Source organism: Cornus florida, unplaced genomic scaffold (genome assembly GCF_030987335.1).
Source record: "Cornus florida cultivar Cherokee Brave unplaced genomic scaffold, ASM3098733v1 CherokeeBrave_3.0.0_Hap2_Chr03, whole genome shotgun sequence".
Lineage (NCBI taxonomy): Eukaryota > Viridiplantae > Streptophyta > Magnoliopsida > Cornales > Cornaceae > Cornus > Cornus florida.
In genome coordinates, this window is record NW_026775573.1 from 26,126,791 (window position 1) to 26,134,012 (window position 7,222).

At 37.7% G+C, this 7,222-nt stretch overlaps 1 pseudogene; it reads right to left on the minus strand.

Annotated features, from left to right (window-relative positions):
• Positions 1-737: 737 nt before the first annotated feature.
• On the minus strand, positions 738-835 carry LOC132301913 (small nucleolar RNA R71; annotated as a pseudogene).
• Positions 836-7,222: the final 6,387 nt, after the last annotated feature.

The following is a 7,222-nucleotide window of genomic DNA, read 5'->3' on the forward strand; positions in this document are numbered from 1 at the left end:
TTTTGATTGTGCATGCATGGTCGTAGGTCTTTGAACCCTACTCTTATCCCATTGAATTTTAATATTGAATTGGTTGTTCGTAATCCAAGGGGAAGGGGTAATTCAAGTGACTCCATTTCATTAATGGAGGAACATAATGAGATCCATGTTAAAGACCTTGGTCACATCGACCAACAAGGCATTTTTCACCTTAATGTGCATCATCAACATGATAACATACAAGTACCATTAGGCATGCATAGACCCTTCATTCCACAACAACAAGGCCAAGTTTCAATGGGAATGCCCAAGCTATTCTTTGCACCACCTCCACCTCCCATTGTTCAAGCAAATCATGATGCTCATGTAGAACCACCAATTGTGAATCCTCCCCTTGTTTTAAGAGATTATTATGTGCCCAATGAGTATAATGCGCCAACCTGCATTCAACTCCCTCCATTTAGAGCACACCATTATGAGATTAAATCACAAAAAATTCAAATGCTTCCCAATTACCATGGGCTACCAAATAAAGAACCTTATAAGCATTTGGATGAATTTCTTGAAGTGTGTTCCACCGTAAAATACATGGACATACCGAAAGAAGTTTTAAGATTAAAACTCTTCCCTTTTACCCTAAAAGATAAAACAAAATAATGGTTTAATAATTTAAGACCTTTTTCTATTACTACTTGGGCAGAGATGTAACAAGAGTTCTTAAAGAAGTACTATCTGGTGTCTAAGACCAATGCAATGAGAACTTCAATCGTGAATTCTCACAAGGGGATAGGGAAATGTTTCATGAGGCATTGGAGTGATTGAACGATTTTCTTAGGAAATGTCCACATCATGACATCCCTAGATGGCAATTAGTTCAATACTTCTTTAAAAGTTTGTCGGACAACCATAAAGGTATGGTTGATACGTCTATTGGTGGTTCTTATCTTAATAAGCATGAAGATGATATGTGGTGCCTACATGAGAACATGAGTGAAAACTCCATGCACCAATCTTTATCATCTAAAAATAGTGAAAATGTAGGTGGAATGAAGAATGTAGGCTTATATTAAGTTGACCATTCTAATAATATAGTCACCGAAGTGAAATCTTTATCCCAAAGGTTTGATCAATTTTTGATCAACCAAAATTCGGCCCATTAAGCGTCTTCTTCCCCTAATTATGCTCATCATCCTTCCAATGAATCATGCATGACTTGTTCTAGTACGTGTTTTACATTCTACTTCCAATTGTCCTCATGGACATGTGCAAAATGAACAAGTAAATTCTGCTTTTGTCAACCAAGGGAATAATCCTTATGGCACTCACTATAATGCCCGGTGGAGGAACCATCCAAACTTTTCTTGGAAAAGCCCAGGGGAAGGCTCAAACCTTCCCCAAAGTGGTTTCGAAAGCAAGTATGTTCCGCCCCCTTTGCAAGGCCAAGGTTCCCAAGGTTATTTTTCATCTTACCAAGCATCAAATGGAAACTAGTTTTCAAACTCCCATTTTCCAAACCAATCATCATATTCTCAAGGTAATTCAAAAAGTCCCGCATTTGAATAAAAAGTCTTATCTGCTTTGGGTACTTTGGAGGCAAATACTTAATTGCTTCATTCTCACTCCCAATTGATTGCAAAGCTAGAAACCCAAGTCGGGCAAATAGCTAGCACGTTGAATGCAAGGGAGAAAGGAAAAATGCCTTTAAATCCCCCACCGAAGCAACAATTTGTTATGAAGACCAATTCCTTTTCGGAAGGTCGTACACTTGAACATGTGAATACGGTGACCACTTTGAGAAGTGGAAAAATTATTGACAACCAAGTTGGTGTTTCCAATGAAGAGAGTGAACCGATACAACTTAAAGTTGACACCCGTCTCGTTTCACATCCCATTCCTCCTTCATTGAATGTGAAAGAATCCATTGTTGAAAATGCTTCAAAGAATGTTTTTGAGAAGGCTTTTGAGCCTAAAGCTCCATTTCTAGATGCCTTAAAAGCATCCACTTCTTTTGAAAAGCAACAAAGCAAGGCTAATGAAATCATTGATGTGTTTAGGCAAGTAAAAATCAATCTCCCTCTCTTGGATGCAATTCGACAAATTCCGGCTTATGCCAAAATTTTGAAAGACTTTGTACCCGTAAGAGGAAAAACAAAAGCCAAGCACCAAGAAAAGTTATTTAACCGAACAAGTGAGCTCTATCTTGTAACACAATACCCTCCCAAAATTTAAAGACCCCGGTTCACCAACTACTTCATGCACTATTAGTGATCATGTTATCAATCAGGCTTTTTTGGATTTAAGAGCAAGTGTGAATCTTCTCCCCTATTCGGTTTATGTTCAATTAGGCTTAGGCGATTTGAAACCGACGACGGTAGTTTTGCAACTAGCCGACCGATCAATTAAGAAGCCTCGGGGTATCATCGAAGATTTTTTTATTAAAATTAACAAGTTCTTCTTCTTGGTCGATTTCGTTGTCATTGACACGGAGTCGGTCCTAAATCCTAAGAGCCAAATTCCCGTTATCCTTGGCCGTCCCTTCTTTGCTACCGCGAATGCCAACATCAATTGTAAGATGGGGATAATGAAGATTTCATTTGGTTACATGAAAGTGAAGTTGACCATTTTTAATCTAACCCCAAATTCTATAGACAAACATGAAGATGTATGTGTTGTTGAAAAATGTTTTGCAAATGAATTTAAAAAGAATGAGTCTTTACTTGGTGGTGAAACATCAAATGGTTTGTCTTCCAACAAAATTTCAAAAGAACTTGTTTGCAAATCTAGTGTCGAACGGGCATGGAAGCCTAAAAGTTTTGTTGACCAAAGGCCATCAATTTCACTTGAACCAAATCCAACGAGTTCCTTAGGGAATAGTTTATTGGGTGGGGTTTAAAGTTCTATTAACCCCATCAAGAAGGGGATGCCAACCAAGATCTTTGATCGGAGCTAAAAGAGCCCAGCGTCTTGTTAGAGACATTAAACACTAGTGTTTTATAGGGTTTTCCAACCCTATTCCTCCCTTATTTCTTTTTATTTTCTATTCTTGCGTTATTTAGATACAATTCATGATCATTTGTTTCTGTTTTAAGGTATTAATAGGGAATGTGTGCACATTTATCTCCAAATTAGGCATTTAGTGCCTGTTTGATCGATCACAAGAGCACCCTCGATCGATCGAGCATCTCTGCAGTCAATTCTCTGTAAATTTTCATGTCTCTGTCCCATCGTTCGAGATTCTCTGCAAATTTTCAGTTCTCTGTCCATTGTTCGAACTTTCTGTTCGATCATTCCAACTGCACTTCAATCGATCTCAATTCTATACTTAGAAAAATTTAGAAGTTCTGAAAATTTCATGTCTCTGTCCCATCGTTCAAACTTCTCTGCAAAATTTCATGCCTTTGTCCATCGTTCGAATCCTTGGATCGATCTGAGTTCGATCGATCCTACTCCAATTATTCAGATTCCGACCTTTTGACCTTCAGTTGACTTTGACTTTTCATCTTTTTTTTTTTAAAAAAAAAAAAAAAAAATTCAAAAAGATTTTAAATTTTCAAAATTCAAAAATTGTTAAAAATATTCTTTCTTTTTTAATGTTCGATCGATCTGAGCACCTTCATGATCGATTTAGGTTCGATCGATCAGATGAACCATGTGATCGATCATACATGTCGGGAACAGTTTTTAAAAAATAGACCTAAGGCCATTTGGATCGTTCCTTTCATCGATCCAAAGCCCTTCTCTCTCCCCCGAGGCTCTCATTCATCTCCCCCATCTCCGGTGAGTCTTAAGCTTCAAATCCTCCATGTTCGACCTTACCTCTTCTATCTCTTCCATTCTCTCCTCAAATCTCGGTAAGTTCAAGTTCTATTTTCCATTTTTGTTTTGATTCATATGTTCTCTTGTTGTCATGCTTAGATTCGGCGTTTTTAAGGATGATCTTGTTTCCATTTTTGTAGTTGTGAGCATATGTATATATTTATATATATTATTTTTATTCCTAAATTTGGTTCCGGGGTCACGTGCCGTTTTAAGTGACCATTTTCCATTGTTGAGGTGTATAGGGGGCCACGAGCCTTGAAGTGACCATTGAGATTCGCCCCGTTTCATCCACGTCACGAATGATGACTTTTCAATTTTTAGCAGGTTTGATCGATCACACCAGTGCTTTGATCGTTCAGAGCATGATCGATCCAATACATGTCATGATCGATCCAATATGGGATCGATCGCATTTTTCCATGATTGTTCGAACTTCACTGTTTGCATTCTGAAACTCCTGTACCCTCTCTTGTGTTTCATGCTATCATATCTATGCCCAATGCCTTTGTTTTCCACGTTGGTTGCATTATTTACTTGTCATGACAAGCATGTTTCACAATACTTGATGAATCAGAGTACACCCTTTGTTCATTCACTGAATATACTTGGCTTGCATTACCACTTACATAGATAGATTCATGTGGTTTTATACTGTGATATTTGCTTCATTTCAACTTCGTGTTATCTATCTTAATCTGACAAGCATGTTTTTATCTTTCATGCTTTCATTTCTGTATCTCATATACCATTTCTTGTTACTGAATATAATTGCAAGTGTTCTTTCTTTCAATAAGCCATGACTAGATTCAAGACCACGACTAACTGGACTTATGGTCGCCGGGTGAGGCCTCGAACTAAGGAGCCAAAAGAGCTAGCTCCTACACAGTCAGAGCATTCTTCTTCCTCTTTTTAATCATCTTCAGAGGGTGAGCCCGAGCCACCCCCATCTCCTGCCCCGTGCCACCACCGGCACAGCCAGACATAGTCCAAGACAGGGTTACTCGGAAGTTTGCGCGCCTTACAATGGCGCATGTGTGATACCCCCGGATTTCTGGATGCGGGTTGGCCAGGCCCATGCCCGATTACCTGAGGATATCAAACCAATTAGCAATAAATGAACACAGAATGCAATTAAGATAACAAGAATAAATAAAATTTGCTGAAAAGAAACTAGAATGATAATCTAAAACTGAATACCTCAGAATAAAATTTTACAAATCAAGAATTAATCTAATACATCCAACCTCTCCAATTCTAATACAACTCGGGAATCCATCTGGTGGACCCCTAATAAACTCCAACGCTGAAGACAACAACTGAAGAACTCCGATGCTAGATCATGAAGAAACTCCTACGTCGTTGGAAGAATGAGAAGCCATCTCTGCTCAACACGAATAAGCTCTAAGACCTAGAACCGTCCGTTACCTGAAAAATAATGGTGGGTCAGGCCTACGAACAAGTTCTATCCTAATTACAATCCAAACAGAGACCCGATATGTAGATACATCCTAAATGTCTCAACCATATCTATATAGTCCGTAATAGATAAATATATATCCACACTACATGACTCTCACTAGACTACACTGAGGGTCTCAACCTGGATAGAAGGCAACATGCAAAACGCACCTGAGTGGGCATGACTACCTAAGCCTAACAGGGTATACCTCAACCAACATAGCTAGCTACGCATCCTACTGCATGTACGCTCCCTAACCGTCGACTATGAGACTCAAGCTCAGATCGCGGTACCATAATTATATATATAAATTCCATCCAAATACAATGTTGTGCCAGTCAACTGTTTGCCACTCAAGACACAACCTATAATTAGGATTTAAATGTTTTAATTAAATCCCTATACCAATTATATATATAAGTTCCCTCCAAATACAATGTTGTACTGGTCAACTGTTCATCACTCAAGACACAACATATAATCCGGATTTAAATATTTTAATTAAATCCATATCCTTCCGAATACAGAAATATAAACAACTATCTAATATGTTGTTCAACTATTTTAGTTGATAGGACATGAAACCATATAGGATTTAACTATTTTAGTTAATCCATTCCATATGTATGAATGGGTAGGAATTAGCGTTGTGACCTAATCCGTCCCTCCATATGCCACCGTCCCATACTGGTGCATACATGCAAATGATCCGTAAATGATGCAACATTTTATACAGTACATCATACAAGATCCACATAATCCAAATAGTTGATAAATGCAGAATGTAAACAGTTCATCAACTATAAATCTAGAATCCATTCATGTAACTTAACGAGACAAAGTTTAATAGTTCATCAAGTTAAAGTCCAGCATCTATCCAGGTAATTGACAAAAAATATATAATTAATTCTTCAATTAATTCCAGGCCAACATCCAATTAGATTGATAGAACCTAAGTATTAGTTCAGCAATTTAAGTCCAAACCATAATCCAAATAATTTCAGGGTAGTGCTTAATATTATAGCAATTAACATCCAAGCTCCAATCCATGTATTGCAGAAAAGAATATAGTATTTCAACAATTAACATCCAAGGTATGCATAGATCAAGCTTGTTAATTAAATGATCATAGCATGTAACCAAAAATAAGATTTATAAATATATACATATTCCATTAAATTGCTAAAATTAAATTAGGCAATTAAATTCCTTCCATCCGTTAACCGCCTGTACCGTTGTATACTTTCCTACGGTTAAATCCATGGGTACTAAGACCTTAATTTATTAAAGGTGGCTCTAATATAGTATGGTATAATGTTTGGAATCCATGTTCCAACCCTATTAATTTCTAGACACAGTTTGCATAATTAACTCCTTTCGGTCCATTAAGTTCGTAAACAGCCTGCTACTTACTTTAGATTTTCCTACTGTTTAAAACATTAGCATATAAATAAATTAATGCATCCTAGGGCTTTAATACTCTATGAATTAATGTTTAAAACCATCACATTAACCCAAACACAGTGGAGAAAAACACCGTTTGAACTAAACAAGGCGTAACACAACTCCAGAACATTATAAGATTACAGAGCCTGCTCTTAGAAACATGGAGCAGGCTCTAACTTGCCTAGAGTTGGCTCCCTTAATCTTAGAGCCAGCTCTAATAGAGTGGGAGCCGGCTCTTTGCTTCCCAGAGCCGGCTCTCCCTCTTTGAGAGCCTTCTCCGTCCATTTTTTTTGCTCTGTTTCTCCGTTTCGACTATCAACTTCGTCTCCGGCCATTCCCAACCTTCGGTTCATCTGTAATACTGAGCTTAGGAGTCCTATTTACACCCAATATCATCCCCATGACTTGTTCACAATAGTTCAAATCAATTACCGTGATTACAACCTTTACCGATTAATCATGCTTCCAATCCAAACTGGAAACCTGAGATGCAGAAACTATAACAGAGTTATTCAATGC